General features: G+C 37.9%; 1 long non-coding RNA gene across 1 annotated transcript in view; it reads right to left on the bottom strand.

Annotated features, from left to right (window-relative positions):
• Positions 1–2,330: 2,330 nt before the first annotated feature.
• LOC118766511 overlaps positions 2,331–13,289 on the bottom strand; it is a 16,712-nt gene continuing 5,753 nt past the window's right edge. Inside the window, exons 2-3 of the long non-coding RNA XR_005002447.1 lie at positions 8,818–8,823; positions 2,331–2,358 (exon numbers count right to left, since the gene is read on the bottom strand). This is a non-coding gene — a long non-coding RNA (uncharacterized LOC118766511). The remainder of the gene's footprint in view (positions 2,359–8,817; positions 8,824–13,289) is intronic.

The following is a 13,289-nucleotide window of genomic DNA, read 5'->3' on the forward strand; positions in this document are numbered from 1 at the left end:
AACATTCTAGCTTTATTTCTTTCAAGCCTGCGCATGTCCTCAGCACTCACAGCCCATGTTTCACTGCTTGTGTACATGGCTGTTTGCATAAAGACATCTTATTTTAGCAGCTGCACTCTCAGAGCATCCACCCCAGCAACTAACTTCGTCACCTAGCTAACATAAGCTATCAACTACTTCTAGTTTTTTCCCCGGCATATGATGGAGTCTATTTTCTGTACATTTTCAGTATTTACTGCACCTATGCATCTTTCACACACACAAAAGCTATCTTCCCAGTTAACCTTCCTCTGATATTGCGCACCTCTTATGTGTCCATAGCTTACACTGGTTACATCTTATGGAGTTTCTACCTATGCCTTTTCTACAGATTGAGCAGGAGCATCTACCTGAAGAGAAAATCTTATACCTATGTTCTTTGCTTGTGGGGAACCTAGCAGAACTTCCCATTTCAATGTGCCAACATTAAGTGTGCCAACTCTGAGGGTGTGGGATGTGTGGGCCGACAAAATCCTGGAATGAGGGACGGCAGCATTATGCACCTGTAAAGAAAGCTTGCATATCTGTTTGGCAGACATCGTAAGCTTCAACCTGCATACACTTCACCATCATTATATTCACTTCATAATTACTATGTTTAATAGGAGATAGACACTAGACAGGAATGGAGGGGAAGCATTTTGTATAGGTGACTGTTAGAGATGCTTAGGAGAAAGCCATCCAGTAGACGTTAGAAGAGAAAGACTTCTGGTACAGGTGGTGGGGGTGGGTAGGGTGGGCACACCGTGGGGTGAAATTTTCAAGAATTAGGGCTACAGTCGGGGAAACAGTGGAGCTTTTGGATAAGATAGCAGGTAATAGACAAACAAATGAAGAGATAGGATTTTCAAGTTTCAGAGCAAGAGTAAGCAGAATTGAACATTTGGATTTCATCATTTTTAACTATCATCATCATCATCATCATAATCATCATCATCATCATCATAATCATCACCATCATCATCATAATCATCATCATCATCATATTCATCATCATCATCATCATAATCATCACCATCATCATCATGATCATCATCATCATCATCATAATCATCATCATCATAATTATCCTCATCATCATAATCATCATCATCATCATAATCATCATCATCACCATCATCATCACCATAATCATCACCATCATCATCATAATCATCATCATCATCATCATCATCATCATCATCTCATCATCATCATCATCATCATAATCATCATCATCATCATAATCATCATCATCATCATCATAATCATCATCATCATAATCATCATCATCATCATCATAATCATCATCATAATCATCATCATCATCATCATCATCATCATCATCATCGTCATCATCATAATCATCATCGTTTAACGTCTGCTTTCCATGCTAGCATGGGTTGGACGAATGACTGAGGGCTGGCGAACCAGATGGCTGCACCAGGATCCAATCTTGATCTGGCAGAGTTTCTACAGCTGGATGCCCTTCCTAACGCCAACCACTCTGAGAGTGTAGTGGGTGCTTTTTATGTACCACCGGCACAGGGGCCAGTCAGGCGGCACTGGCAAAGACCTCGCTCGAAACTTTTACACATGCCACCGGCACAGGTGCCAGTAAGGTGATGCTGGTAACGATCACACTCGAATGGTGTCTTTTACATGCCACCAGCAAATGAAAATTTGTGGCTAAATAGATAACTAAATGAATGACAATAATAATTATAATGAGCACTATATAATGAAACAGAATTGAGCATTAGCATTTCTTAACTTCACTATAACTATAACATAACATAACATACAGCATGGAGTAAACAAAACTTTGTGACTAAACTGATAAGTTAATGGATAACAGTAATAACTATAATGAGCATTAAAGTGAAAGAGAAATGAATTTACCGTAAGGTTTCTTAAGTTTATGATAACATACAGCATGGAATAAACAAAACTGTATGGATAAAGAGATAAATTAATTAATTATAACAGTAATTATAGATAAAATGAAGGATTAAATGTGTAATGCATACTCTTTTACTCTTTTACTTGTTTCAGTCATTTGACTGTGGCCATGCTGGAGCACCACCTTTAGTCGAGCAGATTGACCCCAGGACTTATTCTTTGTAAGCCTAGTACTTATTCTATCGGTCTCTTTTGCTGAACCGCTAAGTGACGGGGACGTAAACACACCAGCATCGGTTGTCAAGCGATGTTGGGGGGACAAACACAGACACACAAACATATACACACACACATACATATATATATATATATATAATATATATATATATATATACATATATACGACAGGCTTCTTTCAGTTTCCGCCTACCAAATCCACTCTCATGGCTTTGGTCGGCCCGAGGCTATAGTAGAAGGCACTTGGCCAGGGTGCCACACAGTGGGACTGAACACGGAACCATGTGGTTTGTAAGCAAGCTACATACCATACAGCCATTCCTACGCCTATATCAATTTATGGTATGAAACAAACAAGAAAACCACTATAAGAATAAGAAGCCAAGCACCTCTTAACAATTTCAGTGCTACGAGAAGGAATAACAACTTAGAACAGTGAGAACAGAAGATAAAAGACTCAAAGACAACAAGCACATCCATCATCAACTGCTGAATAAATATCATTATAGTTCCAACATCTGGGCAGCACCATTCAATTTGGCTGTACAAAAGTGGACATAATTTGTTTTATTAACTAATACAGGTAATTTAAATTGACCTGTTTTGATAGACTGACTCTTTTCCTATAGTAACCCTTCTTCCTATTCTTCTTCGTTGCAGGTAAATAATGATAACCGAGCAGAAGCAGCATTCTATTATTGGGTTCTTAATGAAGGATATAGTTCGCTTACATGGGCGACAGTATTGACAATGTTCACAGATGGATGAAGATGTTTAAAGGAAGAGAAACCAACATTGAATACAAACCATGCCGTGGAAGATATCAACCACAACAGACATGTCACAGTCCATTAGTTTGCTGCACAACTAGACTGAAGAATTATTTACAACTAGCAGTATCACCGGCGTTGCTCGGGTTTGTTTCGACCCTTTGGAATTGGAATTTTTGAAAAGTAAAAATTTTGCATTATGTAGCTTGGTATTCTCTTAAGTGAACATTTTTCTGATTGAAATACACTGAAAAATGGCGACACAGCAGTCAAAAAATCGTAAAAAATAGGGATTTTCATAGAAAAAAAGCACCTTTTGGATGTAAATAATTTTTGGTGCTAACATGGTCCGATTTGAATTTTTTCTTCTATGGAAGGAAGAGCAAGCCTTCTTCTATCATACTCTCAATTTTGGTCAACTTGTCCCGCAGGGTCTCGGAAGAGAAAGTGTTAGTTGAAGGCTACCAAACCTGCCATACACAGACAACTTCAGCTTTATATATAGAGAGACTTATTACAGAAAATGGTAGAACTCTTTGAGATTTGGAACGTTGTGTACAAAGAGGTGTCTCAGTATTTTACTATCTGACTTGAAGGACAGAAGGGATGGCGTCTGCTCTGATCTGCTGGAAGTGTTGGAAGCTGCACTTTTTTCAGATCAGGTGACAAAGAAAGAAATATAAAGGGGTAACCGAAAGTAACAGGAAACATTTTCTGTGAGACAAGCCCATTGTAGTTTGGGCTTCTGCTGCAAGAAGCCACTCTATGCAACCCTCAGGCATCAGCTTGCAGAAGCTTGTCTGCTGGCCAGCGTCATCGGCTGAGGTTGTGTTGCCATGTGATGTGTCTTTGTTTTGCAGTGCTTTTCCATTGATCATCGATTTTTGTTATGGCTGAAATAAAGGAAGAGACTGCTTCCAAGAAATTCTGTTTTGTTTTGGGGAAAACAGTGGCCAAGACAGTTGTCATGCTTCACACAGCTTACAAGGATGCTGCCATGAGCAAAACACAAGTTCACAGGTTTCATGCTTTAGGAATTGTCACTTGTCACTTGAGGAACCAACCTTGTACAGCTTCCAACACTTCCAGCAGATCAGAGCAGACACCATCCTTTCTGTCCTTCAAATCAGATATTAAATGCTGAGACACCCTCTTTGTACACAACATTCCAAAACTCAAGGAATTCTGCCATTTTCTGTTGACTTCCTGAATGAATGGAAACATCAGGAAAATTCATGAACTGATCTTGAAGGTTTGTCACTAAACAATTGGTAAACCTATTTCTTTACTACCCACAAGGGGCTAAACACAGAGAGGACAAGCAAGGACAGACAAATGGATTAAGTCGATTATATCGACCCTAGTGTCTCTGTTGATATGAATGGTGTGTCTGCGGTTAAGAGTGCAGGCTACTAACCCCAAGATTCTGAGTTTGATTCCAGGCGGTGACCTGAATAATAATAATAATAATAATAATAATAATAATAATAATAACAACATTGAAAAATACCTTAGGAATGAGAGCCCCGGTTAGAAATTTCTCCAACACATGTGATGAAGGCTGGAGGGTATATCAGCCAAAATGTGTTAAAAACAAACAAGATGAGGACAAATATCCGTCAAATGTAAATAATGTAAATAATGTACATAATTCCTCATCTCTTAAATATAGAACTGTATGGTTATAATCTTATCAACCCCAAAAGGAAGATAGGCAAAGCACGCCACTAAATATCCTAACCATTCTGCCAACTCACAGCCTTAACCATAATAGTGACACTTCTTCCTATAGGCATGTTATGCAAATTGATGTTATGCAAATTGTGCTAAGATTTGAGTGATTTCCCTTGATATAAAGAGAATGCACATTTGATGATCAGAAAAAGAGAGAGAGAGTGACCATTTTGAATAACATATGTTGAATTGAAAATATCATGAATGGGCCTCACAGAGGTGATGACCGAAGCCTTTGGCATTATGTCGTGCTTGAGAAGAAGACCCATCAAACCAAGCAAAATTGCAGTTGTGGCAGATACAGGTGCCACACAAATGGCATCTATGCCAGTGGTATGTAAAAGCCCCCCATTACACTCTTGGAGTGGTTAGTGTTAGGAAAGGCATCCAGCTGTAGAAACCATATCAAATCAGACTGGAGCCGGTGCAGCCTTCCAACATGCCAGCCCAGTTAAACCATTCAGCCCATGGACAATGGACGTTAAATGATGATGATGAGCATTATAAGACGTTTTACTGTTTTGAACTATGACTGGAAATTCTTTGAACCAGGAATTACTGGTCTTACATAACAAGGCACAAGACCTGAAATTTTCGGGGAGGGAGTAAGTCAATTGTATCAGTCCCAATGCATAACTGGTATTTGTTTCATCAACTCCGAAAGGATGAAAGGCAAAGTTGGTCTTGGTGGTAGAATGTGAACTCAGAACATAAAGACAGATGAAATGCCATTAAGGATTTTGCCCAACATGCTCATGGCTCAGCCCAGTTGCTATCTTAACCCCTTCATTACCAACCTGGTTGAAACCACCTCTAGCTCTGTAGTGCAAATGTCTTGTTTTTATAAGTTTTGAATTAAAATCTTCCACCAAACCTTAGTCACAATTTATGTTTCTAACACTAGCTTAATGGTAACTACGTTATTTTACTAAATTCTTTGTTATATTTAAAATTAATTGAAAGAAACATAGAGAATCTCAACAGAAATATGGTAAGAAAAGAGTTAACAAATGATTAATTTAACCCTTTTGATACCAACCTGGCTGAAACCACCTCCAGCTCTGTGGTACAAATGTCTTGTTTTCATAAGTTTTGAATTAAAATCTTCCACCAATCCTTAGTCACAATTTATGTTCCTAACACTAGCTCAATGATAACTAAGTTATTTTACTAAATTCTTTGTTATATTTAAAATTAATTGAAAGAAACACAGAGCATCTCAAAATAAATACAGTAACAAAAGAGTTAACAAATGGTTACTTTAATCCTTTTGATACCAACCCTGCTGAAACCACTTCCAGTTCTATAATACAAATGTCTTGTTTTCATAAGTTTTGAATTAAAATCTTCCACCAATCCTTAGTCACAATTTATGTTCCAAACACTAAGTTATTTTACGAAATTCTTTGTTATATTTAAAAGTAATGGAAAGAAACACAGAGCATCTCAAAATAAATACAGCAGCGAAAGGGTTAAAAACTTGTGAAATAAAATCAATAGTTTCGGGATGTCTGGATGTAAAGGAAAGAGTGAAATAAATAAGATACAAACAGAGAACAAGTGTGAAATAATGAAATACGTGTTTGAAAACAAATCACTGGAAGGACATGAGAAGATAACACACAAGCAGAGATGTTAAAGATTTTCCTGTTTTATCATGGTAGAATCAACTTTCCTGCCAAACTGAATTTCTGTCATGGGTTTGAAGTGTGTCTGCTTGAAGTGTTTTTCCATCGAATTACGTTAGTTGTGATCTTGAAAAAGGCATAAATGACACATAATCTCATTTCTCCTCTCTAACGTTCTATTTCCCTTGTCTACATGAGAAATCAATATTGTTCCCAAAACACAATTGATTAAATAATAGAAGCTAGGTGTGTAGTGCGGGAGTGGTCAAGGCATTGGATTGGAACTTAAAAGTTCAGGTGGTGTATTGATGTATCACGAGTAAAGGGGTTAAAAATATAAATATAAATATAGATGCAGTGTCGTTTGCAGTTAAATGTTGTTAGATGTTCTTAGAGATTAGAATAACATGACAGAAAAGAGACAATGAGGTTTTAGTGACTGTTGCTGGAGCGTTAGTGTTTAACTCTATGGTCAGAGTAAATATATATATATATATATGTTTCTCTCTCTCTCTCTCTCTCATATATACAATGACAGACAGATAGATAGATAGATAGATAGATAGATAGATAGATAGATAGATAGATAGATAGATAGATAGATAGGTAGGTAGGTAGGTAGGTAGGTAGGTAGGTAGGTAGGTAGGTAGGTAGGTAGGTCAGTAGGTAGGTAGGCAGGTAGGTAGGTAGATAGATAGGTAGGTAAATAGGTAGGCAAGCAGGTAGGCAGGCAGGTAGGCAGGCAGGCAGATAGATAGATAGACAGACAGGCAGACAGGCAGACAGACAGACAGATAGATAGATAGATAGATAGATAGGTAGATAGGTAGATAGATAGATAGATAGATAGATAGATAGAAAGAAAGAAAGATATATATAAATATATATATATATATATATATATATATATATATATGATTTTGATTTTGATTATTCCAGTTTCAGCTAATGAGCTGTGGCCATGCTGGGGCATATATATATATATATGTTTCTCTCTCTCTCTCTCATATATACAATGACAGACAGATAGATAGATAGATAGATAGATAGATAGATAGATAGATAGATAGATAGATAGTAGATAGATAGATAGATAGATAGATAGATAGATAGATAGTAGATAGATAGATAGACAGACAGGCAGACAGACAGACAGATAGATAGATAGATAGATAGATAGGTAGATAGGTAGATAGGTAGATAGATAGATAGTAGATAGATAGATAGATAGATAGATAGATACAAAGACAGAATCATAGATCAAATGATAGACAGACAGACAGACAGACAGCTAGATATCTAGATAGATGTTGAATTCAAAGGGATTCATTGAACAATAATAATTGAAATGAAGCTGCTATTGTCTTTGGTTGTCTGTTGCTGGTTTAGACCTGGTTGTGTGGTTAAGAAACTTACTTCCCAACCATATAGTTCTCAGATCAATCCCACTTTGGGAAAGTATCTTCTACCCCTAGGCACAGGAGTGGCTTTGTGGTAAGCAGCTTGCTTACCAACCACATGTATCTGGGTTCAGTCCCACTGCGTGGCACTTTGGGCAAGTGTCTTCTACTATAGCCACGGGCTGACCAAAGCCTTGTGAGTGGAAACTTGGTAGATGGAAACTGAAGGAATCTCATCGTGTGTGTGTGTGTGTGTCCGTGTTTGTCCCCCCCCCTCCACCATCGCTTGACAACTGATGCTGGTGTGTTTAAATCCCTGTAACTTAGCGGTTCAGCAGAAGAGTTCAATAGAATAAGTACTAGGCTTACAAAGAATAAGTCCTGGGATCAATTAGTTCAATTAAAGGCAGAGCTCAAGCATGGCCACAGTCAAATGGCTGAAACAAATAAAAGAATAAAAGAGTCTAACTTTCAGTTGACTGGAAGCTTGTGTGGATTTGGTAGATGGAAACTGAAAGAAGCCCAGTGTGTGTGTGTGTATAAAATGTATAGGAATAAGGATTTAAGATCTCGGCAGGTACCTTATTTGGTTTTGATATTACTGTTGAGCAATCTGTCTACCTATCTACCTACCTACCTACCTACCTACCTACCTACCTACCTATCTCTCTTTATCTGTCTGTTCATCACTCTGTGTCTTGATGACACATGATGGTCGTAAGTGGTCATCAATCATTTCCAGTTTTTCAAGATTAACATGTCTGGCCATGAGGAAATATTAACTTGCTCAGAAACAGGTGAAGGCTGGCAACAGGAAGAGCATCCAACTGTAGAAAACCTGCTTCTCTGAGCTTCTATGATGATGATGATGACAGTCTGTCACACAATTCTGATATACAAAACCTAACAGCACTTATCTGCCAACACACAGAATTCTTCACACTCAATGCTTCATGAACATTGTCAAATAGGAAGAAAGATAAACCAACAGAAACTAAAGCAGACGTCTGGCTTGTTAAGAAACTTGCTTCTGTAAACTGAAAAACAGGAAAATCTTCAACTTCTACCACAATGTATTATCCGTTCTTGTAATTCCTATGATTTATTTTCAAACATGTATTTCACCACTTCACACTTGTTCTCAATTTTCTTCTCTAGTTCACTTATTCTTTTACAGCCAGACATACCAAAGTTATTACTATTATTTCACAGACCAAGGTGGCACGCTGGCAGAATGGTTAGCATGCTGGCAGAATGGTTTAAGGCAACAAATTGGTTAAAGGCACGCCGGGCGAAGTGCTTAGCGGTATTTTGTCTGCTGTTACGTTCTGGGTTCAAATTCTGCTGAAGTCAACTTTGCCTTTCATCCTTTCGGGGTCGATTAAATAAGTACCAGTTACGCACTGGGGTCAATATAATCGACTTAATACGTCTGTCTGTCCTTGTTTGTCACCTCTCTGTGTAGCCCCATGTGGGTAGTAAAAGAAATAAGAAATGTTAGCACGCCAGGCGAAATACTTACTGGTATTTCCTCTGTCTTTGTGTTCTGAGTTCAAATTCCGCTGAGGTCAACTTTGCCTTTCATTCTTTCAGGGTCAATAAATTAAGTACCAGTTATGCACTGGGGTCGATGTAATCGACTTAATTCCTTTGTCTGTCCTTGTTTGTTTCCTCTATGTTTAGCTCCTTGTGGTCAATAAAGAAATAAGAATGGTTAACATGCCTGGCAAAATGCTTAATGGCATTTCATCTGTCTTTACATTCCAAGTTCAAATTCCACCAAGACGAACTTTGCCTTTCATCCTTTCGAGGTCAAGCAAATAAGTACCAGTTGAGCAATGGGGGGCCGATGTAATTCATTGTATCCTTCCCATAAAATTTCAGGCCTTGTGCCAATAACAGAAAGGATTATTTCCCAGACCGCAAAGCAGTGAACTTGCAGAATTATACCCATACAGGACAAAATTCCGGGTGGCATTTTTGTCAGTTCCTTATATTCTGAGTTCAAATGTTGTCAAGAATGACTTTGTATTTTGTCCTTTTTGTGGTTGATAGAATAAGTACCAGCTGAGTACTTGGCTTCATATAATCATCTATCAGCCTTACTCAAAATTTCAGGTCATGTTCCTAAATGTAGAAAGAATTATTATTATTATTATTCTATGTTTGAGTTTTGCTTTATATTTGTACAAGTTGGCTCCAAGTCTCACCCAGAGACCTCAAGAGACAACAGGTTGGAAGTTCATGTTGTTGTTATACCTAGTGTGCCATATATTTGGGGGGGGGGGGAGTTTTTGGTGTTGTACTAATGAATGTCTAAAAAAAAAAAGAAAAATTTTTTTTTTTTTTAAACCGAAAATTGTTTGTTTTAAACCTTGAGATTACATAGAAAGTATTTTGCGTAGGATATGAGCAGTTCCCATGAGCACTATCTTTTGAATTTCTGCCATTTTTGGGTTTCCTGGTATCCGAGTTAGGTAGCTATCAGCCCCTTTTGCTATCATTCCCAGGGCACCTATGACAACAGGTATTGTTTTAGTCTTCAGGTTCCACATTTTGCTGATTTCTATTTCAAGATCTTTATATTTGCTCAGTTTTTGGTAGGTCTTGACAGATACGTTTATATTGATTGGGACAGTCATATCAATGAGGAGGCATGTTCTTTGTTTGAAGTCTTTCAATATGATGTCTGGCCTATTTGCATCTATCTTTCTGTCAGTTTGAATGGTGAAGTTCCAGAGGAGTGAGATGTGGTCATTTTCAAGCACTGGGGGTGGTTTGTGTTCCCACCAGTTTTTTTCATGGGGCAAATCCAGGTTTTTGCAGATTACCCAGTGAATATATTGTGCAGCTCTATCGTGTCTGTTGAGATACTCTGTAGGTGCTAGAAGACTGCACTTGGAGACCACATGGTCAATGGTTTCATTTTGTTGCTGGCATACACAACACGTTGGACTGCTTCTGATCTTTAATATGTTGGCCTGGTAGTTTCTTGTTGGTAGGCATTGATCTTGAGCTGCTATGATAAACCCCTCTGTTTCAGATTTTAAGCCAGAGGCCATTAGCCATTGATGGGTCAGGGCTTTGTCAACATCTGCATTATTTGCTCTCTTTGGGTATTTGCCATAGAGAGGTTTTTCTTGCCATTTATCATTCAGAATATCTAAGGCCGCAGATTTAGCACGGGTTTTCATGCGCTTAGCTTTTTCTGTGCCTGTTTCTTGTATGTCTATCTCTAATTCCGAAATTTGTTGTATTCGGAATTCACTTAGATATTCCTTTGCTTGTTTTGTTACTGAGTATGATGCTTTCTTGTTTTCATGTTTTGAGACAAGTTTTAACATTCAGTTCTCAGAGTTTTTCAGGTAGGTGTCTAGGCCAATTGTAGCAATCTTCATTGTTATTGCCAGTTGTAAAAGTCCATGGCCTCCCTCTTTTCTTGGCAGATAAAGTCGTTCTGTATCCGCCTTAGGGTGGTGCATTCTATGCATTGTCAACAGTTTTCGAATTTTTCTGTCAAGATTACATATTTCAGTAATTGACCAGTTAACGATATTTTATTATTATTATTATTATTATTATTATTATTATTATTATTATTATTATTATTATTATTATTATTATTATTATTATTCTATGCTTGACTTTTGCTTTACATTTGTACAAGTTGGCTCCAAGTCTCACCCAGAGACCTCAAGAGACAACAAGTTGGAAGTTCATGTTATGCCTAGGGTGCCATATATTTGGTTTTGTACTTAGTGTTGTACTAGTAATGTCTAAAAAAACCATACGAAAATTATATTTGTTTTAAAACTTGAGATTACATAAAAAGTATTTTGCGTAGGATATGAGCAGTTCCCATTATTATAATTATTATTATTATTATTATTATTATTATTATAGAACATGCAACTTCTTATTCTGTTGTTGGTTGAAGATATTGTGTCTACTGAGGGCTTGTACTGTTCGTCAAGTTGCAACAAGAACCTCAGACAGACAGTACTTTACACAATACACATGCAGTTCCAAGTAAAGCTGCCTTTTGCAATGCACCTAGATTGTAAGCTGTTTACTCTTTACTCTCTTTTACTTGTTTAAGTCATCTGACTGTGGCCATGCTGGAGCACTGCCTTTAGTCGAGCAAATCGACCCCAGGGCTTATTCTTTTTAAGCCTTGTACTTATTCTGTTAGTATCTTTTGGCGAACCACTAAGTTACGGGGACGTAAGCACATCAGCATCAGTTGTCAAGCGATGTTGGGGGGACAAACACAGACACACAAATATATACACACACATACACGTATATATATATATATATATATACATACATATAAACAACGGGTTTCAGTTTCCGTCTACCAAATCCACTCACAAGGCTTTGGTCAACCCGAGGCTATAGCAGAAGCCACTTGCCCAAGGGCTGCCCAGGAGGCTGCACCAGGCTCCAATCTGATCTGGCCAGGTTTCTACAGCTGGATGCCTTTCTTAATGCCAACCACTTTGAGAGTGTAGTGGGTGCTTTTATGTGCCACCAGCACAGGAGCCACTCAGGCAGTACTGGCATCAACCATGCTTGAATGGTGCTTTTTACATGCCACCAGCATGGGATCCAGTCAGGCAACACTGGCAACAACCACATTTGAATAGTGCTCTTTATGTACCACTTGCATGAGGGCCAGTCAGGTGGCATTAGCAACAACCATGCTCAAATGGTGTTTTTTATATTCTGGTGGCACTTGCAACAACTATGTTCAAAGGGTGCTTTTTACATGCCACCAGTACGGGACCAGTCAGGCAGCACTTGTATGTAGGATCATTTTTAGAAATACATAAATCCAAAGGATAAGCACACTCTAAGATGTAGAGCAGTTAATATTATAGCAGGGTAGGCCAGTTTATCTTCCCATATTTATGGGAGACCCATGGTTTTCATGGAAGTGACTGGCCCAGAGCTATAGTAGAAGACACTTGCTCAAGGTGCTGTGCTGTGGGACTGAACCTAAAACCATCTGGTTGCAAAGCAAGCTTCGTAACCATGCAATCATGCCTGTACCTAATCAGTTATTCAACCCTTTATCATTCAGATTCCTTTGTCCGATTTATCGCTTACTTATTCACATTATTTTGAATTTATCTGGCATTATCCCATAGCTTCAATATTGCAATGATGTGATTGTATATTTTTAGAATGATATTGTAGAGTATGTGTGAGAGGCTGGATCTGGTCAGTTTGAATATAGAAGAGGCAAAATATTTTGGCTGGATATGGCCAGTTTAAATGCTAAAGGGTTAAGTTAAAGTGCAGCTTCTAGTTGTGCAAATGAAGTTTCAAGCAAACAGCTGATTAACTCCCTTCCCAACTCCTCAGTTTTAATATGCAGCTTTGCTCTTCACAAATGTTTCTGATCAGAATGCCAAAACTCAAAATCATTATCCACTTTGCTTGCTTTGTGAAAGATGTAGAAGAATCCATTATACACAATTTCTCCCTTTACTGCATCTCTTGAATACGTTGTCAGCTGTCACATGCATAAATAAAGGTTATTTAGTTAAGAATATATTTTTTTTAAATGACAAAATTACACCACACGTGTGACA

Source organism: Octopus sinensis, linkage group LG1, assembly GCF_006345805.1.
Source record: "Octopus sinensis linkage group LG1, ASM634580v1, whole genome shotgun sequence".
Taxonomy (NCBI): domain Eukaryota; kingdom Metazoa; phylum Mollusca; class Cephalopoda; order Octopoda; family Octopodidae; genus Octopus; species Octopus sinensis.